At 37.8% G+C, this 27,139-nt stretch overlaps 1 protein-coding gene across 6 annotated transcripts in view; it reads left to right on the top strand.

Moving 5' to 3' along the window:
* Window positions 1-27,139, top strand: part of RGS7 (regulator of G protein signaling 7) — a 237,265-nt gene that overhangs the window by 19,801 nt on the left and 190,325 nt on the right. The gene's annotated exons all lie outside the window — the stretch shown is intronic.

The raw sequence follows: 27,139 nt of genomic DNA, 5'->3' as shown, positions 1-27,139 counted from the left end.
TTAGTGTATGATGGTTCCCATGTGCTTCCAGGGTTCCACAGCTATGAGGTACGGGTTTTATTGCTGGAGGACTGATGGTATTATTTTGCAAGCTTGGAAACAATTCCTCAGCAAACCTGCCTGCATTGTACCAGGAAGCAAGAAGAGGACAAAATGCTTTTTAATTAGATGATTTGATGAGCAGGCCCAGAGATAACTGACATCTCAAATTTTTATGATGCTACTGAAAAAGTTATGTCATGGTAAGTGGCTAAATTTTTGTCATCACCTTTTTGTGAAATGTAAGGCTCATGACACCACTGGTATCTTGGAGCATCTTAACATCCAAAGCACAATGCTCTTGTTGGTTGTGTTATCCTTCCACCTGGTGCTTAATTTTCCTGATTTTATTAACTTGCTCTGTCTTACCATGTTCTGAATTGGTAAACTCTGTCTGAATTTTTTAGTGAGTGGAGTCCTTATAAATAGACTGTTATGCAAAAATTCAAAAATTCCATACTCTGAAGCTCTTGGAAGTAGCTCTTCATATATTCTCTCCTTGTGTGCATTTGCAGAACTGGGAAACAGATCACCTTTTTAAAAAGTGAAAGTGGTCGCAGCCACAAAGATGCTAATTTTGGCTACTGCTGTAGATTTTGTGTCTATATGTGTCTCCACATAACTGTGAATTAGTAAAATTTGATGACTTTCTTTCCCTGCTTAACATTTTCTCAAACAGGCTGTGTTTAACAACTTCCTTTTTCAGGTTATTCATGAGAGTAGATGAAGTGACTGGTTAAACATCTGTACCCTGCAAATTTGGTGTTTGAATAAATGTGTAACAGTTTGGCTAAAGTGTCGCACTTCACCAAGCAGACAAAAGTTTGTTTTTAGCCAATAGGGTTGCATCTGCATAAACCAGTGGAAAATTAATAATAGCGTCTTTTATCAACTGTTTCCTCACCAGTTAACACAAGAAAAAATCTTCCAGGGCTCAACAATAATTGTTTGTCCACTGTTATAACAAAATATTTATTGTATAGAACCTTTTCTAAAATATTAGGCTGTTTTCAAGTGTATTGGAGTAACAGACGTCCCACACTCTCTCTAAATATACATTATATCTGAAACATGCCAAGATGATAGGAAAAGCTGTGACCAGTTATTTTCTTATAAAATGAAACTATTCTGTAGATAACTCTCCTAATTCGTCTTCTCTTAAAGAAGGCAAATATTAATTTATTGTCTATTTGATTAGTTAATACTCTCTTGCAGAATATCTCATGATTGTCTTTGTCTTGTGGAGCCCATTTGTGCCTGCTCCAGCTGACAGAACTGTTCCTGGTACCCACCCTGTTGAATGCACTTTAAAGAGAGCTGCAGCACTCTCTATAATGCAGATTATTAATTGTTGTTTATCTTTTAGTATGTTTTCTACTTTGCACTAAAATGGTGGAAAATTTTGGTTGGCTTACTCCCTGGATGTTTTATATTGGTGAAATGATATTTGGGCAAAATAATGCCAGCTCTTTCATAGGCTGTGAAGTTTTCTGCTATATTCCCTGATTGGTACAAAGAAGTATGAGGTTTCTGTGCTGTCACGGTGCTTCTGATGAGTTAGCTTCCAGCACTGCTGTTAGGTGCCATCCATGGAGTTCAGGCCTAGGGTGTGTGCATCACTTTTTAATCTATTCTCTACTTACGGAGGCTGTGTGGATGTGATGCTAAAACTCTTCACTTGCAACACCACATGTGTTTTCCCTTCATCCAGAAGGTACTCTGCCTCACAAAACACCCCACAGTAGACACTTTTTAAGTCCAAGATTTTTGTGATTGGAGTTCTCTTATCTCTATGGCACCTTTGCTTTGGAGGTACACTCACTGTTCTTAGTTCATAATGAATGCTCCTATTAGTTGGTAAGATAAATATGTGTTTTCTAAGTTTATACAGATATGCCATGAAGCACTGAATTAAAAAAAAAATCCAAATGAGATTCTCTAAACAGCTCTGAAATTTAATCTCTTGGCCAAGTCATATGCAGTACACTAAATACTTATTAAGGGTAAGCTGTTTCTACTTTTAGAACAAACATTAAATGGCAGATGCCCATAATTCTAATACCAGATGCCCCCGATGGAAAGGATTTGTGACCTAAATACTCCTGAACAATTTCTTCCCTAAATGCACATTCACAGTGGCACATGACTTGACTGATCTAGGTAACTGAAGAAACCTTTATCTCTGCTCATGTTAAGAAACATACACTGGCAAGGTGCCCTTGATACCATTCTGTTTGCATAGAATAGAGGAGATAAAAGTACAGAAGGTATGGAGTCACTCTGTTTAGTGAAATCAGTTGAAATTCTGACTCCAACATGGAAACCTGTGAACCAATATTTTAATCGGAACCTGAGAGTGCTAGAGAGAAGTATCTTGCTCACCTTCTCCTGAAGAGGAACTTTATTTTTGAGTTGTTTCCTATTGTAGACTGAAAGGTCTCATATACTGATATGTTGATAAAAGATGATTCCTTGGAGGAGAGAAATGTTTGTGAAGAAAGAGTGGATGCGTGGGGCTTTTTTTTTTTTCCCTTTGCAAGCCATTTAGAAGTTCTAAGCTTACTGTAGAATTAATTAGAGGAAGTTCTTTTGTACTTTGCGCAAGGTCAGATTAGATTGCCACAATGGTCTCTTGGAGCTTTGTATTAAATCACAGTCACAGTTTAACCCTGACTTGCAACTAAATAGCAGACAACTGCTTGCTCACTCCTCTGCCTTCTGGGCAGGGAGTAGAATCTGAAAACAAAAAGTAAAATTTGTGGGTTGAGATAAGAACAGTTTAGTCATTGAATCAAACAAAAAATACACTAACACAAATGAAAATAATGCTAATAATAAAAACAACAACAATAATAATAGTAATGAAGAGGAGAGAGAACGGGAGGAATAAAACCAAAGACAGACAAGTGATGCAGAATGCAATCGCTCGCCACCCACTGACCAATGCTCAGCCCCCCAAACAGCGATCAGCTCCTCTTGACCAGCTCCTCCAGTTTCTAAACATGGTGTTCTGTGGTGTGGAATATCCCTTTGGTCAGGTCAACTCTCCTCATGATGCTGCCTCTCAGCTTCTTGTGCACCTGCTCCCTGGCTGAGCATGGGAAACTGGAAAGTCCTTCACTTAGGGTAAGACCTGCTCCCCAACACTGAAAGCATCAGTGTCTTAGCACCATGCTAAATGCTAAATAAATCACAGCACAGCACCAGCTACTAGGAAAAAACTGAAATCTATCCCAGACAAAAACAAGACAAACAGTCAAAGGAAATTATGCTTTATTACGAAATTCTAAAATCTAGGGTACCTAAGTTAGAGAAGGTTACTTTTGTTTCAGAATGACTTGGCAACTTTGCCAGTAAAATAACCTTATTTTTTTTTTTCTTATATTTATTAAGCAGAAGTTATTTTCTGAAAGCCCTTTTTTTTCCCTGTCTGGGGCTGTATGTACCTGCAAATGTCACTTTGAGACATGGTCCAAGACATTTCAATCTATGGTGGATTCTGGCATTATTTTAGGGTGATAATCAGCTTTAGCTGGTGTGCTTGTCACTGGCTGATTGTGTCCCAAACTTTGGCTCAAGGGACACTGCTGCTTGCCTTCGCAATTTTTTAAATGAACAAAATTTGCTGTAAAGTAACTGTGGCTTGAAGAAAAATAATATCAACCTATTCATCTGGATCCTTGCTGACAGGGAAAGTTTCGTGTGCATCTGTGGTGTCCTTTGAAGTGAATGGAAAAAGACTTGTTTTCCTTATACAAATGTTTCTCCTGAGCTGGTGGTTGAGTATTTTGTCACAAATACCGTCCAGTCTAAAGTTTCAATATCGAGAACCATTTAAAATATTTATACTCATAATCTCCCTGCCCCTCACCTTTAACTTTTTTTTAAATTCTTCTGGGAATATGTTTACATTTTGTCAAAAATAAAAAGTAAACCAAATTAGTTAAACCTAGCATATGCAGTAGCCTTGCTATGCAGTTAATGTCTCTATATATTTTATATTTTGAGGTTAAAATTGGTTCTTGAATCTAAATGTGGCTAATTTTTTTTTTCACCTCCTAAACAATTACTTTCCGATTTGATGTTTCTCTTGCCTTCTTTCAAGTGTTTTCATTTTTTCTGTGTTGTTTTTTTTTTTCCCCATCAGTTCTGTTTGTCCCATTCGTATTGCCAGGCCATTCAGGAATGATGTGTGGTAATACTTTGTTGGAAATGTTCCGATTTTGCCCATGGATTAACCTAGAAATACTAAACTGTGATGCTTTGGTTAAGATTTGTTTACAATGCCTTTCAACAGATCAAATAGAAATTTGATCTGTAATTATTAAACCTTATCTCCCAATTCTAGTTATTTGCTAGATGTTCATATGAAAAACTGATTCTCACAGAGCAGAGAAACTACTGATATTCAATGTTGAATCAGAGTTGTAATGAAAGTTCTAACCAAAAGCAGATTTTTTTTTAAAGAATATGAACTGTAGAAGGAAATAATAATGAATAAGCAACCTTTTAATTAGCATTTGTGTTATCACTGAACATGTTATGCACTCTTAAATTATGTGATATTTGAATTTATTTATCATTTCTAGAGAATAAGAATGCAATGTAGATGAAACTCCAGTTGGTGGAACTTGAGCAGAAACTTCTACATTTATTGACAGCAAAATTAAATTGCTTTCTAAAGAATCTCAATACAGAGAAGGTAACAAATGTGACTGAAACAAATTAATTTGAAACTTCTGTTGATTTGTGGGAAGTATTTACCTTCTTTTTACCTTCCTCTACTTTCATATTCCAAACTAAACAATGCTAAAATGCCAAAGACAACTTAGCTACTGTGGTGGGGAGAAAAAGAAAATACTGGGAAATCTCAGTGTGACATAACAACAAAACTTGGTGTTCTGGTCTAGTGACAAGGTAAATTAACTCCCTTCTCTTTGTAGCTTGTTATGGTACAGACAGGGAAAAGTACTTTAGAGCTATAGAAAGCAATAAAAATTGAAAGTCTATATTGCAGTCTGTAGACAATCAAATAGTTATGTTACTAAAACCTTGGTCCATCAAATAAATTTGTTGCTAAAACTGTAAACTAAGTTATTTCTGTGACTCTGAAAGCAATAATGCCTCATGATGTGAAGCAAAAGTTCTCCTTCATCTTTGATGCTAGTATGGAACTGCAACTTTTGAATGCCTCACTTGGAGGATATTCTTTTGAACAGAAATGCAACTACAGTAATTTCACGAATACAAGCCACACCGTTTTGACCAAAATTTTGCTCCCACACTGGACATGCAGCTTATACTCAGGAGCGACCAATATGTGAATAATTTTCTGACATTTTCAACCCCGGGAGTGCAAACCGAGTCAGTGCAAACTGCAAAGTTGAGCACCTGCCAGTAAAACCCTGCATTTACGTGGTTGTTACAAATTGGTTACGCTGTTGCGCGGCGGGTGGAGCTGCTCCGTGCAGGCAGCACAGGGGGTGGAGAAGGCGGGGCAGCTCCCTCCTGCTGGCCCTGCGGCTCGGAGGGAGGTAGGGGACTCCGTGCTGCTGGCCCCACGACTCGGGGGGCTCCCGTCCCCACGTGCTACCGCCGCAGGAGCAGGGTGGCTCCATCCCCGCTTCCCACTGCCGCTGCGGGTACCGGTGGGCTCTGTGCACCCTCTGCCGCCGAGCGGCAGCGCCGAGCTGGGCCACCCAGCCCTGTCGGCAGCCCCAAGCCCGCGCGGCCGAGCTGAGCCAGTAAACCCCGCCCTGCTGCGATTCAGTTACTATTTGGCAACTTTGTTGCACGCGGGTCCTCGCTGCAAACAACAGAGCGGCTTATACTCAGGTGTGGCTTATTTATGGACAAAGAAAGAAATGTTTGCCAACACCCGGCAATGCGGCTTATACTCAGTGCGGCTTGTATTCGTGAAATTACTGTAATTGGTTGGAGAATAGGCTTGTTTGTTTTTCTTTTTTTTTTTTTTTTTTCCCTTTTTGATGAGGGCAGGGATTTATAGTAAATTTTGTTACTATACAGGAGAAGTTACAACAGGAGAAGTTAGCTTATCCCCAACATGTTTTAATAAGGTCAGTGACCAATGGCAGTGCTTCTGGTAGCAACAGTGAATCTTTGGAGAATTTAATCAAGATGGAAAACAAGGGTTGGATGTATCCAGTTCCTCTCTCAGGTACTCAACAGGACAAGAAATTTCCAGTCTATTTACTTTGAGTTAGTGAAGTAGCACCTATCCTCAAAAACATTGCAATGTAGTTTTCAGCATAAATGCCCTTTAGAAAAAGGTCTGTTTGAGAGCTGTATCATTCAGGCACAGATTGGCATAGGGTTGATAAACTGGTCTTCACGATATTGCATGTCAACACCTATGTCTGCAAGGCAGAGAGTACAGTAATTTTATGATTATAAGGCGCACCTCTGAGAGTCGACAAATTTCCGAACTTTGTCCATATGTAAGGTGCACTGGACTATAAGGCGCACTTTTTTTTTTTTTAAGTGAGAATCTGTGCGCAACAAAGTAATGAATTAGTAATGAGTGCGCCAGCCGTGCTTTCTTGGGTTACAATACAGGATGTGATCAAAGTATCTATTCTATCACTATCTGTTGTGACCAGGTGGGGCAGTGATCTTTATCTCCATGGGAGATACTCTGCTAATGGGCCATCCATTGAAACAAGTAGGGCATTGTTCTTTATCTTTGCACCCCCCATCCTTCCTCCAGGGAGTTATCTTCTGCTAATGGCTCATTGATTCTCACTGTGTGACTGAAAAAAATTACTTTATTGCATTGAGAGTTGCTCCAGGCAGCGGGGAGAGCCCAGCCTTTCCTACCTAGATAAAAACTGAAATTCTGGGACACCAAGTCGCCCTCTTTTCCCTGGACTCCAGAGGAAAACCGGAATTTTTTTCCATATCATCGCTGGATCTTCGGAGGCAGGCTGCACCCTTCTACAGGAGCACTGCTTCAACTGAACCACATCTGTCACTGCAGGAGGACTGTAGCCACCATTTAATGGGACTGCTACCAATGTAAACCCCCTCCCTCCAAATTATTATAATTTTGAAATCAAGGGGTTTTCAGACAAAGATATGGGAATTAGGAATAAGAGTTCTTTTCTAGGGAAATTAAAATAGAAATACAGTCCTACAAAGAAACTCCAAACCTTTACAAAGAGTACAACCTGACACCCCGTCACGCAGGGTGTTGGTAGTAGTTTGATTAAATGGTGGCTGCAGTCTTCTTGCAGTGGCAGATGTGGTTTAGTTGAAGCAGTGGTCCTGTAGAAGGTGAGTTTCCTTCCAGAGGTCTAGTAGTGATGTGGAGAAATCTCATTTTTTTCCCCTAGAGTCCAGTAGAGAAAGGGCTACTTGGTGTCCTAGAATTAAAATTTTTATCTAGGTAGGAAAGGCTTGGCTCTCCCCCCTGCCTGGAGCAACTCTCAATGCGATAAAGTAACTTTATCAGTTACACAGTGGGACTCAATGGGCCATTAGCAGAAGGTAACTCCCTGGAGGAAGGATGGGGGGGTGCAAAGATAAAGAACAATGTCCTACTTGTTTCAATGGATGGCCCATTAGCAGAGTATCTCCCATGGAGATAAAGATCATTGCCCCACCTTGTAACAACAGATAGGGATAGTTTGGCTCGCAGCTTACACTTCCAGGTTGGCAAATTTCCAAACTTTGTCCATATATAAGGCACTCTGGAGTATAAGACACGCTTCCGGTTTCGGACCAAAATTTTAGTCAAAAGGGTGCGCCCTATAGTTGTGAAATTACTGTACTTATTGCACACCATGGCATTGGAATTGCCTGTCAGATGCCCATGGAACATTCTAATGTACAGTGATACTTCTGTTATGAGCTCATTATTTTGCAAATGCGGGATACAATTTTTTTACAAAGATCAATGAGCAGACAGAGGTGTGTGATGCATGTATCCTTTCAGACTGTCCTTCAGTGTATGACGGAGCTGTTATAGAATAGTCTGCAGTATGTAAAAGAATAGAATTTTGCCTGAAAGATGGGTTTGGCTTGCACAGTATTTTTAAGAATGAGTTTATACAGTTCATTACTTGTTGAGATGGAAAGGTGAGGCCTATGGCTAACTCTTTGATTGCATTCCTAGCTAGCTCAGGAGAGACTATACTGGACAATAGGATATTTTTCAATAGTGTAGGTTTACACTAGTGCTACAGCAGGTGAGCACACACTGATATGGCTGGTTTTGGAGTCATATGTACATACACAAATATTACTTTTAAAATATATATAAAGGCTGAGTAATAATAGATTTGAGAATGCTTATTATTGCAAACAATCATACCTTGAGAGAAGTGCAGAATATCTTTTTCAGAAAACATGACGGTGAGCAGGCAAATGAGTCCCTATTGACTTGGGTAGATATAGCTGCCATAATCATGTCTAGAAACAAGTTCTGTTTCTCACTTATCTTTGTGAAGTACAGGGGATGGAATGAAAGCAATGGAGGCATGCATATGGAAATTTGATTCCTATCAGTATGGCAAATAATGAAGAATTTAGAATTATTAGGATATGCTATAACTGATGTTTCTTGAGAGAATCTATGAAATTTACTCCATGTTCACTGTTGAAGTATTTGTACTTATAATAACACATTTCTCATCCTTCCTATAATTCTCATTTCTAGTGAAAATTCCATGAATGAGGCTATATTTTATGTGTGAGGTTAAAAAACTGAAAGCTTTATGCTGGAAGCTAGCTGTAGAATCTGGAGAGATTGCAGCCAGACACTTTCTGATGGGTTTGCATTCCAACCTATACAACCTCCTTGAGCTCGGTGGGGCTTGCAGCTAGGGAAAAAGTGCTCACTTCACATAAAAGTTTTTGTCTTCAAAAAACCCCAATAAATTTTTCCCTTGTTCTCTAGTGATAATCAGAATACTCATTTTCGACTTCAAGTATAAATGTTTTGTCTTTGAAGATGGTAAAGGTAGAAATCTTTGTCTGTTCTGCATTCTGTGGTGAGTCACATGGATTTGTGCTTCATAGAGATATTATTTGTTTATATAAATATGCTGTAGTTTGCCTATTTTGTTTTCTATCATGTTCTTGATTTGACCCTAATAGTCACATTTTATTTAGAAATGTATTTTGCTTTTTTACTGTTTGTTAGTTAACAAGCTAGGAGGGTTGTAAATTAATTGAATAAGCCTTACCTTTCTCCTTTGGAACTTAGTGTCTGTGCAATGTAATGTAAACTTCTTAAAAGGAGTGTATGAATGAAAATGAGAATCTTAGCAAGTAGCAACTTCCCAAACTTGGTGATGGAGGAGACAGTGAAAAATGTTCTTCTGGACCTTCTACAGACAGGTAAGAGCTCTTTGAGAATGTGAATGGTTGCAGTGGCTATGAGATCATAGAATTCAGGATTCTGAGCTGAGGGAGCAGGGAAAAGAACAAAATCACAGTGCTGTCAATTTAGGAGACCACACTTTGACTTCAGAGATCTGCTCATTAAAGTCCCCCAGATTAAGGCCCTGAACCCAAGAGGGACCCAAGAAAGCTGATTAATATGCAAGTATCACCTTGTCTAAGCTCAAGAGCAGTCCATCTTAAAGAGTAGGAAGTCAGGAAAAAATGCCAGGGAATCTACATGAAGTTCCTGTTAAAACTGACTTACAAAATCAAAACATACAGAAGGTGGAAGCAGGGATAGGCATCCTGAGAGAAACACAAAAACACTGGACATGCAGACATGGAGTTAGGAAAGGCAAATCCTAAAGGCAGTGAGACGGAGTTCTGTAAGTACAAAAGTGACAAAAAGACCAGCAGTGAAAATGTGGACCTGCTGCTGAATGGGGCAAGGTAGGAAAGGCTGAAATACTCAATTCCTTCTTTGCCTCATTCTTATAATAAAGACTGTCCTTCAGGAAACCCAGGTCCCAGAGACTAGGGGGAACTTCTGGAACAAAGAAAAGGTGCCCTTGGTGAAAGATGATCAAGTTTCAGCAAACTGGACATACACAAGTCTGTAGATCCTGAGATGGGAGGCACCTACAGGTGCTCAGGGAACTGGTTGATGTTGTTGAATTGTAATTGAGTAATTATCTTTGGATGATTGTGTTGACTGAGAAAGGTACTTGAAAACTGCAAGAAAGTATCACTGCTATCTTCAAATAAAATAATAATGAGGACTCAGGACTACCTTGAACTCTGGAGAAGTGAAAGAACAAGTAATACTGGAAAGCCTTTCCAGGCACATGGAGGGCAAGAAGATCATCAGGAGTAGTCAACATGGATTCAGCAAGGGGAAGTCCTGCCTGACCAGCTTGATAAACTTCTATATTGAGTTCACTGGACTCATAAATGAGGGTTGGAGCAGTGGTATTGACCACATTGACTTCAGCAATGCTTTTGATGGTGTCTCCCATAGGATCCTCCTAGAGAAGCTGATGTAGGATGAACACTTAATGAAGTTGACTGAATACTTATTGAATGGCCAGGATCAGAGGGTGTTGGTCAGTAGGATAGAACAGTTGAACTGGTGGTGTACCAGGGAGATTTTTAGAGTCCTAATTTAATATCTTCATTAATGATATGAATGATGGAGCAGAGTCCTTGCTCAGCAAATTTGCTGATAACACAGAACTGGCAGGAGTGGCTGATATACCAGAAGGTTGTGCTGCCATCTAAAGGGACCCTCAGTAGGCTGGAGAAATGGGCTGACGAGGACCTCATGTAGCTGCATCTGTAAAGTTTTTCCTGAGTGTTGGTTGATTTTATAACAAAAAATGCAATAAAAGTGCTAAGCACTATGCAAAGGTAAGCATTGTTTTATATAGCTTCCTATGCATTGGTAAACATGGGAAACATACAAACTCATTTGTCAGTCAAAAGCTCATATCTCTGCTTCCACTTCCCATCCTCCTGCCAAGTCTGCTTTCTTTCATGAGAGGCTGAATATGATGTGATACTTACTTTAAATTATTTCCTAAATAACTCTGTTGCTATGGCAGCTGCTGCTGCTGCTGCTGGAATTTACACGCAGAGCACTCCAGTCAGGAGATTTACAGAAAAGTAATTTAAAATGGTCAAGTTTGTCAGCATTTTTGTAGTCTACCCACAAAGCAGTTCATTATGCATCTCTTTGCTAGAAACCAGATGATCTGTTATGACAGGCAAAGTTAGCAATAATAAAAAAAAAATAATAAAAGAGAAAGAAAGACCCAAGCTATCTAATGTAGGCTCTTCGTTATTTTTTTTGCTTCTTGCAGAATAGAGTTTGCTATTGTGTAGGAATTAGACTGCAGTATGATCAAATTGTTAAGTGCAATGGCATTTTATGGTTTTGCTTACAAAATAAGGCTGAGTTCTTTGAAAAAAAACTTTTTTGATTTTTTTCAAATTAAGACTATATCAGTATACTACTTTTTGAAACATTCTGACATTGCTTTTGAAAGTGTTGTAGGACTTGTAACCTTGTACCCTGACACCTACTTTCAAAGGTGAAGCCCAAGCATTGCCACATTTACTTGATTTGCAGGAGTGGTTTTATGTATAGACTGAAGAGAGTATGAGTAGCTGAAAGGGATGGGCTGGTATTGTTCCTTAAACTTTGTGGTGAGATCGTAGCTTTTTCCTAAGTAGTAGTAGTAGTGAATGTTGTAATTTTGAATAGATAAGAATTAAATGTGTACAACAGCACTGAAAGTTCATGACAAAATAAAATGGTGGATTTGAAGATCTACTGATTAAAAAGTTTGTGTCATCCCTAACACTTAACATTTATTCATCTTTTGTTTAATGTTCTTCACTTTCTGAGGTCTTCAATCAGTAATAAATTTAACCTGCAGCATTATCTGTGAAGGACACCTTTCTTTGTTCTTTGGATATCGAATAAAGCATATGTCATACGATTTATATGGCAGGTACATACACTGAATTAATTTGTTGATATCTATAGTGGAACAGGAAAGAAAGATGAGCCATCTTAGTCCATTCCATGTGACCAGAAGCTTTTCCCATTATGAGAGGCAGCATTGTTGCTCAGGTTATTAATCAGTAAACAATTCCCTGTTCCTATAGTCCATATAGAAACTTCCTAAGAATGGAGTTCAGGAGTTGAGAAGCCATGCATAACTGGCCAAGAAGTGTCTATATTGTCATGGTGCTGACCTGTGGAGAAAATCAGTGTCCCTTAGCAGTTGATTAAGGTATCAATCTGCTTTCTCCCCAAGTGACTTCAAAGCCTCTATTACCTTAACTAAATAAAATAAGACCCTACATTGCCATAAAACATGATTTAACAACAGATATGTAGTTTTTTCTGGTTTAAGTGGTTTATAGGCCCTTTTTGAATGGATGTACAAAATAAAAATAAAAGTTACGCTCTTCAATGAAGAAGTAAATGTTCGTTATATTTTGCTGTGATATATTAGGCTAGAGAAAATGAATATAGATCACATCTATCCATTTTACTTATCCCTTAATCAGTCCTTATTTTGAACATAAGAAAATTTTTGCTATTTCACAAGCTTTGGAATAAAAATCAACTTTAAAAACCAACTGATTTTCTTTTGGAGTTTAATTACAGGTATTGGGATGATTTGAAGTTAAATTTGGCTTAAAATGGAAACTCAAAATACATATGACAAATATCTCCTGGTTTAGTGTGGATGATACAATTCCTCCAAAGCCATCTTCCCCTGGCCCCTGAAACTTGCTATAATAGATAAGGTATCCTAGATGCCAAGGTTGAGCCAAATTTCTTAAGAATTTGGTCACTCTCCTAACGCTTCGGAAGATAATTGGATAGAAATTAGGATGTGTAATTGGTCAGTTTACCTTTAGAACTTCTCACTTAGATTGGATGCTGTTCTTTGTATAAACTTTTATTGGTTGTAGTTTGAATCCTCCCTGAACCTATAAATATAGCTGTACGCCCTTTGTTCTGAGAGAATCCCTGCTTGACCACCCTTCGCATGAAATAAAAACTCTTGTGGAAATCATCAAGTGGGGTCTCTGGTCTTTCTCAGCTGATGAAATGTGAGTTTTCTGAGAGATAGCTACATGTTAGCACTCTCTGGTCCTGTCAAATACCATCAGGGACCGAAAAAGAAAACCACAGTTTAGGTGTATCCTGGAAAATAAAAATCATGTAACTCAAACATCTTTGGGAAACTGCATGGCCTACACTAAGTTTCCTAAGAGGGTTCAGCCTGCCTTCCTTCCTCCCTCCCTTCAAGAATGGCACTAAGGTGTGGTTTATGTGTTTCTGGAAATAAATGTGACCAGTAACTGCATTCACTCTGACTGTCAAGATAGCTAGTTATGAAAATTTGGTCTAACAAAACAGTGTTACTTGACCTTGGCGTACACAAAATCAAGCATAACGCAAATTTATACTCTTGGAAAAAACACTAATTGCATCCTTAAATCTGTGTCATAGTATGTAAAACAGAGACTTATTAAAATATAAATGGAGTACGTGCAGCTTTGAGAGTTTGAAGCAGGATATGAAATTTAAAAATGCATTTGCCTGTGAAATCATTTGCGACAAACAGCAGTCTATCCATGAGGCTAAATGGAAAATGTGAGTGAAAAATCATTCATGAACTAGTTTTTTCTGCAAATATGTACAAACTATTTCCCCGAGATGAGATGGAGCAAATATGTACCTTAAAAAATTTCAGGGCTTTGATTGCCACAGTAAATTTTCCTTGTAAGATGACTTGTTATGCCATAAAAAAAAGACACAGCACGCTCAGAGTTTAATATCTCTATTAAGTCTGAAATAAAGCAAGTCAGACTTAAGAAGTACCTGGAAAACTTGTATATAAGCCGTTAGAAACTCTTTGTTATGTAGAAGTAATGAGGAAACCTACAAAGCTGACATGCCTTTACAGAAGAGAAAATGTCTTAATGTATTTCTATTCACAAGCACTTACTTATGAGGTAATGAATTGCTGAATGAAGTAAATATAGTATGATGCTTTATCAGCTTTGCTAATCAAAATACTCAGATGACAGGATTGCATGGCAAATAGAGATGGCTACTTGCAAAAGTTAAAAGTCTTGGTGGGCCTCTAATGATACATCCTTTCATTTGCTATGTATAAGAGATTCCAAAATGCTTCCCCGTGCTATCTGTCATTACACTATACCTAAAATGATAAGGGTGAATCTGGAAGAGTCTTGGTAGGATGTGGTGCATTTGGTGGAAGTTTTGATACCTGGATTTGGCTGGGAATGGAAGAACAGAATGTAGGGTAAATACCAAAGAGGTCATATCCTAAGTCCTCAGGTCCTGACAGTGGATCGCTTGTCTTGAACAAACTTGCTCTAGACTATGTAGTTGAAAGAGTGGTTTGTATAAAAATAGACTCTCAGGTTTAAATGCAGTGTGCAAATAATTGTTTCTGTAAACTTGCAGACTTAAACTCTTGCCTTTTGCCATCTCCTTTCTCTGCCTGCTTTTAACTCTCTCTGGCTTTACTGGCTTGCTTATAGGTAGTACTTTCAAAATTCTTTATCACCATCATTAAGTCTTTTGAAGAAAGTGCTTAACATGATTGAAGATGTATGCTGAGGTTGCACCTAGGACTGGTACTGCTCTGAGTGGAATTACAGATATTTGAGGTTTTTTGGTGATTTTTTTTTTCTTCCCCTCATGTCTAGTAAGTGGGATTTGTTCTTATTTTGTAAATTGATGTCTACATTGTTACTGTAGACATTATTATTTCTTTTTTCCTACTAGGCTCAAAAGGGAAGTGTGAGAAAGGATAAGATTTCGATGCTAACACCATATTGAGAGTAACAGAATACTAGTTGCGCTAGAACCTCAACTGGGGTTGAAAAAGGAGCCATCCTAGATGTTAGTTTACCTTAATATTAAAGGAGCTTCTGATCTGACATGCCAGGTTTTACTTTGTGACCAAAAAATCTGAGAAAGACTTCCTGAAAGCTTGTAAATGACTGAATTTTTGACTGTTCTTGCTTTTGCAGAACTTGACGTTCTCTGCTTGGCAAGGAGCCTTAAAGCATGATGTGGTTATTAGGGGACCACGTATTTAGGGGTGCTCTTCACCCTTCCTTCCCTCAAAGTACTACTTTTAAAGATATTACCTATATTTTTTTTTATTCTTCTTTCAGTTCAGCCAGAGGTAAAGTTTAAGTCCCACATAAAGTAATAGCAACAACCTCTCACACTTTTTGGAGTTTTTTGGTTTTGCTTCTAAGTACACATTTACAGGTACTTTTGAGGAAGATTTCAAAGGCTGTCACACTTGTTGCACAGATTGAAAGATTTTTTTTTTTTTTTAGTCATGCTAAATAGGCTCCAAAATAATTCTACTCCAGGAAATAGCTGTGCTACCAGTGAGACAATCTCCTATTTTCAGCTGTTATGTGTGGCAGGCATTTGGACAACTTGATAAATGGTATAATGCATTTTTTTACTGTTCCAGCAGGAAACCAAAGACACGCAGTCTTAAATTTAGTGCCTTGAGTGTGGGAAGCTCTATGGAACTAGGAGGTGGCCATTGTCTCATAAAACCAAAACGTTTTTGGTTTTCCAACTTAGAAATTCAGGGTGTGCCTCTGAATCTAGGTGGTCAGTGAAGATTGCCTTTAGAGGAGGCAAGGATTTTCTCTACTGCTGATGGAAGGAAGGAATGAAAGAAAGAGATGTTATAATTCTTAGAAAATTAAAAGCAATTATTAAACAATAGACTCTCACAGTAACTAGTAATTTTTGACCAGGTGCATAGCTCTAGCATTTTAAATTCTTCTACATGGCAAGGCATGCTTTTCTGAAGAGGTAGTTTAATATATGTGCAGTCTCTAATGTTTTTTAAAACTGATTTTAAAAAGAAAACAATCCCAAGAGAGTCATGCATGCTTTGCAGTAATTATATAATTATGTAAATGAGACCATTTCAGAATTTTAGACTGTAAAGACAGTGCTGCTTGTTAGGACAAAAAGTGTGTTGCTGGGAAGAGTATGTTCCTTTGAGTATGGCACAGCTAGTGTCCTTTTTATATAATCAAATAATCTTGCCGATTTCAACTATCTCTAAAATTCCCTTAGAAAATAATACAATAAAAATGCAATAAAAATGCAAAATGATGATAGTAGTTCTTGTGGAAATTTGTTGGTGGTAGCTTACTAACCAGAATTCTTTTGCGTTTGTAGATTTTGAAGTTCGTTATATGCTTTGAAGTCATGTATAGTCCAGCACAAGTCACTGAATGCTAATGAAAGATGTTCTTTATTGAAAAAAGCTTACATTTTGGGTGTTGAAAATTAGGAGGCTTCATACATTTAAAATGACCACTTGCATCAGCATTCTTATAAACCTTTTAAGTTGAATTTGGCTGACTTCAAAGGCAACCGTTCCTGTTGATTTTTGAGAATTACGTATCCTTGAATGCTATAAGGAAGTGCAGCATTATGAGGCAGAAGATTGGAAGAAAACCACAGCACACTACAAATAGGCTAAATGCTAAATATTTTACTAAATAATCTCGGTGCTGTTTAGCTTTCTTGTCCTGAGACAAGGATTTCTTTTTCCTTTCTAATCCATTAGTTGAATGGATTCAGATGGCTTCTGTTTATTTAAGATTTTAGACACGCTCTGCCCTTCTCATAATCAATCAGTTTAGAGTAAGTTTGCAGGGTACAAAACTCACAGTGCCCAAAATGCTGCATTACATATCTGCACTCAAGTTTGAATAACAATGCAGGGACAGTGTGTTTGGTGGTTACACATAGCAGCCCACATAGGAAGTAACTGATTAAGGAGAAAGGTTTCTGACCTAGTCCAGAGTGTGCAACATTACGAAACTCCATATCAAACCTGGTTTTAAAAACAGTTCTCAATGTCTGTGAGCTGTTTTTACATGGTAAGAGCATATACTAGAAAAAAAGGTGACTTGCAATTTCAATAAAATTTCACAAAAGGACAAAACACATTTTCTTGGAAGAGATGGAAAAAGGAAAGGAAAAGGATGAGACTTGCTTAGGTAGTACCATGAAGGAGAAATTTTGTCCTTTTATGAAATATGAATTTCCATGCTTATCATGGTATGTTGAGGTCAAGTAAAATGGCAAGCACTCTTCAGAACATGAAGAAGATAGCAGAAAAATCTAAAGATAAGAAGTGATGCATTTCAGAAAATCCTGCTGTTTATTCTAAGAGCAGAGAGAAGCTGTGATTAAACTCTTGCTTAAGCTATAGGTGACCCAGTTAAAGCTTTGTTCATAACAGAAACTAACTGTAATCAAACCTATACATAAAATCTAATTATGTTTCAATATGTGTTTAAGATTGAAAATATATTTGTGCTTAGCTAGGGCAACAAGTTGCAACTTCCTGTAGGCAATATTTTTTGTGGGTGAGAATGAATGTTGTCATGTTCAGTAATTTCACAACCATAAGGCGCACCGGACTATAAGGCGCACCCCCGGGGAGTCGGCAAAATTTACAACTTTGTAGATCATATAAGGCGCACTGGACTATAAGGCGCACTCTTTTTTTGGAGCGAGGCTCTGCCCCCAGCTCCCTCCACGTGGTTGCTGGCTGAGGCCCTGCCTCAACCCAGCAGCCACGGGCCCCTGGGCCCACCCAGCCCCGACAGGGGTGGTGCCGCAGGCCCCCTGGCCGGCCCCCACCTGGCAGCCCATGGGTGCCCTGGCCCGCCTCCACCCAGCTGCCGTGGCACTGCTGGCTCCCCTCACGGCTCACACTTCCGGAGTGGCAAATGTCGCAACTTTGTACATCAGATAAGGCGCACCGGACTATAAGGCACACTTCCGGGTTCGGGAGAAAATTTTAGTCAAAAGGGTGCGCCTTATGGTCTTGAAATTACTGTAATTCTGTTTGCCTTATATTTTAATTGATTAAAAAATTGTTGTGCAAGTATTTTTACCTGGTCAAAACCACTTTTTGTCATCTTCCTCTATCCACAACTTTTATTTATTTATTTATTTATTTCATCTAGATATTCAAACTGTAGGTTCCTGCAGCTTGCTTTGGCTTTGCAAACAGGGATTTTATATTACAGGAAAATAATTAAAAGTAGAAGAAACTTATGCTTTCCTATAAGACAGTTTACCTGTAAGGAGTTTTATTATTGTTGGTTTTTTTCAGTGATGAGTGAAAACACAGTGGTTGTTAAAAAGTAAATTTGTTGACTTTGAAAGAATCAATGTTTGCTGTTTATAAAGCACTATCTAAAAATGAACTGAAAAAGTACATGAACACTGCCTTCCAGTAGAATTAGCAAGGGAATGGAAATGACTATGCCCTGAAAATAGGAAACTGTATCACTTGCTATTAGACTCAAAGGCATGGTCTTTGTTCTTCTCCGCTGACATTGTTAGTTTCATGGAGCAGTCTCACATATTCCTTGTATTTGCCTTTTATGGAAAGAAATGTTATGTGTCAGATTAGAAGTAATGGATGTAACAACCATTGACTTACTGGAGGAAAATTTATGAAATGTTTATGTTTCTGGATCAACCAGAAAGCTAAATTAGAGCCTCAAAACAATACACAGAAAATAGCACTTCTCCTTCCTTTTTCCTGTTCCTTGTCCCTAAGTTGCATTTTCTTTAATGAAAGTTTTGTGAATCAAAGGAAGAGTCAAAGAGTAAAGATGAGACAACTGTAGATAGAGGAATTGATGCAGAAGAATAATAGGATGTTCCAGCTGAAGTGAGCAATGAAACTGTGTCTGTCTTCTTGCATTCAGAAGGATTTAAGTCTTAAATTAATTTTAAAAAGGACTCTAACCATGATTTGTAGGTCTAATAATTTTCCTACCTCTAGCACTTTTTTGTTGTCTGCAATATGCTGGAGGAGTCTTGACTTGAACTACGTGATTAGGAAAGATGTGAGAAATAGCACACTTCTCTTAGGAAGCAAGAGCTAATTCTGGTGGAAGCATTTTTGCCTATATTTCTTTGTGTAAAACCTGGGTTGTTTACCTGGTGATATTTTTGGTTTAGTTTTTTTTGTTTGTTTGTTTGTTTGTTTTTTTTCGGTTGGTTGTTTTTTTTGCTGTAGGAGAATCCTGTTTTAAATAATGCTGTGCTTCTGGCCTGTTCTCCAAATGACCTACGTAACTAGAAAAGGAATGGGTAAGGAATGAATTATTAGAGTTCTCAGTGTGTGATAGCTACTGCAAGTGTCAGAGGATCTGTCCTAGATTATGCCTCTTATCACATGGTTCAGACTTTCTTTGTTGCAGACTAAAAATTATTTTCACACATTTATAAAAGTACTTACTTTCATCAGTGATTGTGACTGGAAAAAAAGAAAATAATTATCTCCAAAATAGTGGAGAAGAAACTAAAATTGATTTAGTGTCCGTGGCCCCAGTGGCTTCCCAATCTAAACTGTATGTGCTCTTTTATTTTGACAGTCTTTGTTTTAATTTAATAATATGAAAATTCTAATAAATGTGAGGGGATCAAAATTGATAAAGGGTCTAGAGCACAAGTCCTACAAGGACCATCTGAGGGATGGGTGTTTATCCTGGAGAAAAGTAGGCTCAGAGATCTTTATCCTGGAGAAAAGGAGGCTCAGCGGGGACCTCCTTGCTCTCTACATCTGCCTGAAAGAGTTTGCAGAAAGGTGGAGGTTATTAGTGGATTCTCCCAAGTAACAAGCAGTAGAAGAGGGAAAGGTCTACAGTTGCACCAGGCGAGGTGTAGATTGAATATTAAGAAAAAATTCTTCACCAAAGGGGTTGTCAAGCATTGGAACAGGCTGCCCAGGGAAGTAGTTAAGTCTAAGTTTAAATACCCCTGGAGATACTTAAAAGATGTGAAGGAGTGGCACTTAGGAACATAATTTAGTGGTAAACTTGGTAGTGCTGGGTTACTGGTTAGATATGATTGTCTCAAAGGTCTATTCCAACGTAAATGATTCAATGATCTGAAAAATCTGGAGATTTTATCACTAAGTTGTATTATGTTTTCAAGGATTTTGATTTTGCTTGTTACAGCTCATTGTCAGAAACAAGACTTCTGCTCTTTAGATAAGTACCTTTGTTTTGATAAGCACAATTAGGCAATTGTCATTAACACCAACACCAGCAGCTCTTTCCTTTAACTGGCAGAAATAACAGATTTACATTTAGAGAAGAGTATTTACTGGGACATGCTTGAGTGACAGCTCAGTAATGATCAAAGAAATTACATTTTGTTTAGTAGTTAGTACATGGGCTTCATTGATCCCAGCTTGAAGCATCACATATGACCTGTATCCTGTCTTTTTCCTTTTGTTCCCTCCTCCTTGTTTCCCTTGCCCTAATACATAATATTTAAATATATAAGAAATAGTTTTAGTATTGTCATCTCTGATTTCCACAATCACAGTAGGTGGTAATTATTGCAAAATGGCAACCATAGTAGAGCTCCAACAATCCTTGCTCCAGCAGCTAGAAAATTACTAGGTGTCAGTGTGGCACTTTCTGTATAATTACATTGATACTGTAACTTAATTTTCATGCTTTGAATGAGTTTGCAGTTTAGTTTTTTTCAAGGGTGCCTAAAAGTCAAGTATCAGAGTGCAGGTCTTGAGATATGCTACTGTTACTACAGCATTTAGCATTGTGTATTGTAGAATTTCAAAATGGTTTTTTAAGCTTTAATTTTTTTCCCTCATAGAAGGAAGCAATAATGTGACAAAGAAAAGTGCTTGCTGAATAAGCATTCATTATTTCTGTACCTATTTCTTGTTCATATGAATACAGAAATACAGACAGGTGGGAGGTTTGAGAATTCTTGTCCTTATTCAAATATGGAATGTTCTAATGTCTGTGCAATTTCAAGTTTTGATTGTCATGAAGATCTGTGGCAGAAATGAGTGCAATCAGCAGAATGCAAAAGTGAAGAGAGTTATTGCTTAGCTCAGGAAATTTCTGGTTTGAATTCCTAATGATTCACTGTTATAAACAGGAGTGCCCAATACAGCCCATTGGATTTCAGGGCAGAACGACCTCTGTGACTGGTCAGGTTTCTATTCTAAAATGCAGGAGTTTTAATATTAACATAATAACTTTTTCTTTTTATTCTTGGAGTTATTGGCTTTTCTGAAATATTTTCAAACAAAAATCTTTAGCACGTGTCAGGCATTTGGCACCTTTAGTTCACTGGTTTGTTTAGTAAAATTTTATAAACAACTAGAAAAATCTTATGGGAGTTACTGATCTGTTTTACTGTGTAGTGCTACACCCAATACTCTGTTAGGCAGATTTGTTCACTGTGAACTGTCCACTGCTAGGCAGAATAGCAATGACATTTTCCCATTTTACTAAATGTGGTTCCATCTCTTGGTAACCATCAAAGCTGTAGAAGTTTCTTTTGTCTCCACTGAGATAATAACACAAATTAATTTTGTCATAACCTTGGTAGACTTGATAAGGAGTGCTCTCACCCCTCTGCTCTGTTAGGCAAGTTTTACTGTAGGAGACAGGCAGATATCAACTTACAAAAGTACAAATGATGCTCAGGGGTGATATTTATTGGTCTCTTAATTATTTTTTTTTCTAATTTACTGATAAGTGGATGTTGCTTTACAAATGTAGAGTTATTCTGTGTATCTCCAGTGTTGTGTTGTCTCAGCTCTGGAGATAAACAGTCCAGATATACCATGATGCTATTTTGCTTGCTTCCCCTCCTCCTTCTCCATCACTTCTTTGCAGACAGTAAATGCTATTTTCATTTATGTGGCAGAATGCGTTAAATTCCTGATAAAAATGGAATAATGCCTTGATAACAAGGATGTAAACAGTAGGGATTTACTGTGGCTTTCAATGTTGTTGTTAATGAGGTGCAACTTTTTGGGACCTCTGGACCTGCTTCAGGCTCTTAATACTCTTTCTAGACTTTGATCATACTGAAACCTGAAGTCAGATTTCTATTTTGTTATCAGCACATTCTACTTACACATATAACACATATTTAAATTTATTTGGTTCCCTTACGGTATCCAAATCTTTGAAACTCCTACTAATCTGAGTCTCACCGTCACTCTGCTCCAAAATTGTGTACTTCACTTTGATGCACCCTTCTGCAATCAAACTTTGTCATCAAGGAGCCACATTTCTGTGTAATGTTTAAGTGAAAGATGTAGGCCTGAAGCAAATCTCTGTTCCTCCAGTGAAGGTAAAGTTGCATCCTTTGTTGAAGATATAAAAGTTGTTTGTCCCTAATTGATACTACAGCAAATTAATTTTGTCATAAAATCCTGTGAGCTCAGGTTTATGTTCAAGAAGTCAAAGCCTAGAGCCCCTTAGAGGTTCAGGATAATTTGTTAGGTGCTGTAGCATCTAAATAACTGTGGACTTCCAGAAAGTTCTGTAGAATTGGTTCAGCAATTAAACTGACTCTAAGGTTTCATGACCCATAATGTGAACTTTGTAGTATATCTAGCCCGTTTGTAACCTCATTTTGGATTTTCTGGTATCTTCACATTGTCTGCTTACAATACCTGTTAACAAAATCTCTTCTAAAGAAATGGACTGTGACTGTACATTTGAAGAGATCTCTAGATTTTATACTTGTTGAAGGCATTAGGAACTCTACTTGAGTAAATACTTTGCTCTTTACCCTAATTAATTCTTTCCAGTGGAACTCTCCTTCAGTTTTATGTGCATAAAGTAGCTTGCATGATAAAGCATGCACAATTTCTCCCTGAATCCCTAGAACGCCTAGGAGAACACAAACTGGTATCTCTTGTCTTCCTACAGTTCTTGTTGGCATGAGATCCAGGGACTGAGATATCTTGCTTTAGATTTATCCTCTATATCAAGAGCCAAGTAAACAGGGAGGTATGAATGTTCCTGTTAATGTAGAGCTGAATTCAAAGCATATGTTCTACTTTCTGCAATTTAAAAAAAAAAATCCTTTTAGGAACTACTGTCATTTTTGCTATCTCTGACACGTTTGAGTAAACATGATGTTCATCTACCTTGAGAGCCCTGGAGAATGATGGTCAGTTTACTTCAAACTATAATACACTCAGGCTTGTGTTTGTTTGAAGATTGAACTCAAAGTGATTTGCAATGAGTACAAACGTCCAGATCTTGCCAAATTTGCCTCAGTTCTCCAATCCTTTTTAACACCACCTCCAACATGATTTAGAGTCAAAGTTATATTTTTTTCTGCAGTCATACTAAGATTGCAGTGGGTATGTAAGGCTCTTCTGAATTTGGCCAAGCCTGCTAAGTGTCTGCTGGCACCTGTTTGTCAGGGATTATGGCATGTTTTTTATAGTTGTGGAAAAATTTTGAGTTGCAGTTGGGAAACAAAAAGCTTTTTTAAAATGTTACATATCTGAAAAAATATGCATTGTGAGGGCATACTGTGTTGTATACCAAGAGCTAAGTCTTATGCATTCCCTGCAGACAGAAAGGTCTGCAGCTGGAGTTTTTAATTGATTTCAGATAAAAATGTGCAATTGAGCTCTGTACTAAAAGTTTTGGATATGAAAATGAATAGTGGGATGTCACATCCTTCCTGCTGATAAAGTTTTCAAAGGCAAATCATATCTAAGAGCTAGAAATAAATGAAGCTTATTCTTCACGTTCTCATTCAAAGAAAGTGTAGGAGAGAGATTGGTTTGCCTGAAGAACATATTTGATTAACCATGAGACAGTTAATGCTGATGCTGAAGTGAAACTGAAGAATTCACAGTTCTGAGTTCTTATGTCATGCTTTATACAAATTCAGGCAAACATGACTTCAACTGCCTAATTGCAGTTTATTATTTTAGGTCTTATTTCCTACCAAAAAGCTACAGTAGAATGATATTTTTTAATGCTACAGAATCTTGATTTTTCTACTTGGATAGTGTAGGAAACTCTACAGCTGCAGAATTAAAAAAAAACAAACGAAAAACTCCAGGCTTTAGTATGGTTTGTTATTTGGTTCTGGTAATTTACTAATTATACCTACGCTCTTTCATAAAACATTTGGAATATGTCCTTCAGGAAAGTATGCCTATTTCTTTTAACATTTTTTTTTAGATAAAAAACTTTTTCTTCCTCTCTAGTTTCACTATGAGTTTTTTCAGCTACTCTGTCCCTACCTACAAGTGTACCCATGGAAGTCTAGCTGCACAGAGGGAATTCTACGTCTCTTATGCTGTGCCTCCCATGAAGTTTGTGTCTTTTGTTAAGTCAGATAAATGAAGGCTGCTTACAGCATGAGAGTCTGAACACAATTTTAGCATAACTTTACCTGTTAGACTGTTCTTATGCCTTTGATTATATGACTTGGCATATCTTCACAGGTCAATGCCCGTAAGCAAAGAGGAATGTTTGAAGCAGGTGAGTCTGTTCATCAGAGTGTTTTGTTCCATGACATGGCTCCAAGCCTCCTGAACAGAAAGCACCATATGCTTTCAAGTAGGACTTGAAATTTATGAGTGTATGTAGGTGCTGATGAGTTTGATAAGGAAAACTGGCCTTGAAGACCTGTGAAGTATGTTCGGGTTTGAGACAGCTTCTGCTCCCAAGTATTACTGCCAGGTGTGTCTGGCTGTAAAAAGACAGCTAAAACTGAGTTGTAAGAATAGGGATTTTTTTTTTTTCTATTTTAATTTTTATCTTTAACAACATTGAGAACTTAAAAGTACAATAATTTTTTCATGAAATTGTCCCTGAAGTAGAGATAAATCAGATATTTTGTTTCAGGCTTAGTGTGCTCCACACAACACGATTAATAGACAGCGCTCTTCCTGGAAAATGTTATTTGGTCAAAAGGCTTGTGTGATTGTTGTGCTTGTTATTTAGAGGTAGGAGGATTTGCTGAGCAGAGATGTTTGCATCAGCATGAATATTTGACTCCGGTTTAAAGACATATTTAATTTTTACTGGTGATGGGGTTAGACATGATCATTCAACTCAACACTGGGCCTTCTCCCACTTTTCTGAAGATAACTTCAGGTCAGTTATTCTGTTCTGATGAACTCATGAAACAGTTCTCCCTGCACCACAAAACACATTCCAGCACTTCATAATAAACTGCATATGCTGCCAGATGGTAAAAATCTGAAGCGTCTTCAAATGCTTAAATAGTTTAAAATATGTGCTGTCTCCTTTCTCCCTTATTTTTCTCCTTCCTTAAGGTTCTTGCTCACTTCTTTCCCACACCTTCCCCCATACTTTTATGACTTCACTCTCAAGCACCAATTCTTCTTTTTCCACCTCTTCACCCAGCTGCTTCTATTGCTCCTCCAACTCTTTAATTCATTCTCTGCTTCATTTTGGTCTTTTTGCTGCTCTCCTAATTTTAAAGCTTTAAATTCATCCCTGATTTTTTTATCTGGTATTGGAGCTCTTCTTCCAATTTGTTGATTCTTCATGAGTTGTCAGTTCAGAGAGAAATTAGAGGGATGAAGTTGACGCTTGGCACCTTCTTCAGGTGTCCAGTGGTACTTAAATCATTACAGAAGTTCATCAGTTTTTGCTTTCCACTTATGAAGGTGATGTAACATATTTATTGCTAAAATCAAACCAGTTCTGTACCTTAATATGGAAAACAGATGTGTTTTTCAGAAAAAAGATTTGAAAGGCTAAAAGACCACTCCTTTAAATGTATCTTTCTCAGACTCTGCTCTGCCCTTACTCTATTTGTGCTTCCACATCAAGTAAAAGAAATTCTGAGAGAGAAATTTCAAGAGATCTAAAATACTTTTGCTTTGTTTTGAATGAAATTATCAGATTTTGCCTTTACCTGAGTATATTTTTTGCAAAATACAGCATATATAGTTTTTTCATCTCCCCTCCATAAATCCTCTGTTTTCAAACATTTGATGTGGTGCACGCAAACTTTCACCAGTCTAAAGCACCCGTCTTGATGTCAGCCTTTCAAATCTCTTGGCATATTGGGAAATGTGAGTTACCCTTTATGTCAGGAGTGTTTGCAAACACACGAAGAAAACCCACTGAATTCAATAGGGAGCACGTCACATCTCCTTTTTTTAGTTATATTTAGGGTGCAGTGAGGAATAAAATACCTTGAAGATAATCTGTATTGATGTTCTGGTGTTCAGTGAATATTTGTTTTCACTTTCATATTAATGGTAAATATGCATTTGTTCAGTGATTTCTTACTGGTTTGGAACATGACTTGCTTCCTCCATCCCTACACAGCCATCTCAGCCTCACAAATAAAGGCCTAAGTGTAACTCAACTTTTCATCATTGAACATAAATTATGACAGGAAATATTGTTTCATTTGAGCTCATTCAAATGGTTCAAAATTGTTGAATAAAGCAGCCTAGTTTTTAGTGATTTAATTTGACTTTGAACCTTAATGATGTAGGCAAACACAAAATATTTTAGACTTTTTCCACACTACCTTTGTATTTCTGCATAACAGAAATGTGGTGTTTTTATTTCTTTCATTTTAGGACTGAAAATATGTTTGAAATCTTGTCTCTTTCTTCATGGGACAGAAAAAGTCTTGGTCTAGCTCTTACAGCAACTCATGGGTTTCCTGTTAAATTTTATTGCATATGCAAGAATTGGGATTTGTGTGTAGATGTGAATGGGATTTGGGATCTTTTAGTGTGAATGAAAAGGACCTGATTCTCCTTGTTTCTGTCTTCATGTCTGGTGTCCCATCTCCTTAGCCAAATGAAGGCTGTGTGAAACCCTGACTGAAACAAGATGTTCTTTTGAGCATGTTATATCTTCCAGAGCTATAAATTTAGGACTACTGGATTTTTGCCTGAGGAAACCTAGACAGACATGCAGGTGGATGTGTTGGAGAGTACACATGATGTAAAAAAGTTTTACTAGGGATCCAACCACTATATATACTCAACACCGCTGCTGGACTGCACTCCGTGCATGGAATGATGCTGGAGGTGCTAGAACGCTGCAGGCCACGGCTGGGACTCTCAGTTTACTATAGACTTGTGGTTGATTTAGTGCCTTCAGATTCTCTTTATGGTCAATGAGGATAAACAGATACTCTGTGGGATTTGATTTTTTCCAGCCAAATGTAGATGTTCTGTTTAGCAGAGGGAAATCACACCCTGAGCTAAAAAGAGAGCTCAGTAGGATTGGCTTACAGGCAGATGTCTGTATT

This window comes from Catharus ustulatus, chromosome 3 (genome assembly GCF_009819885.2).
Source record: "Catharus ustulatus isolate bCatUst1 chromosome 3, bCatUst1.pri.v2, whole genome shotgun sequence".
In the NCBI taxonomy this organism is placed as follows: domain Eukaryota; kingdom Metazoa; phylum Chordata; class Aves; order Passeriformes; family Turdidae; genus Catharus; species Catharus ustulatus.
The sequence above is the reverse complement of the archived record's forward strand: the minus strand, read 5'-3'. Positions and strand labels throughout refer to the sequence as shown.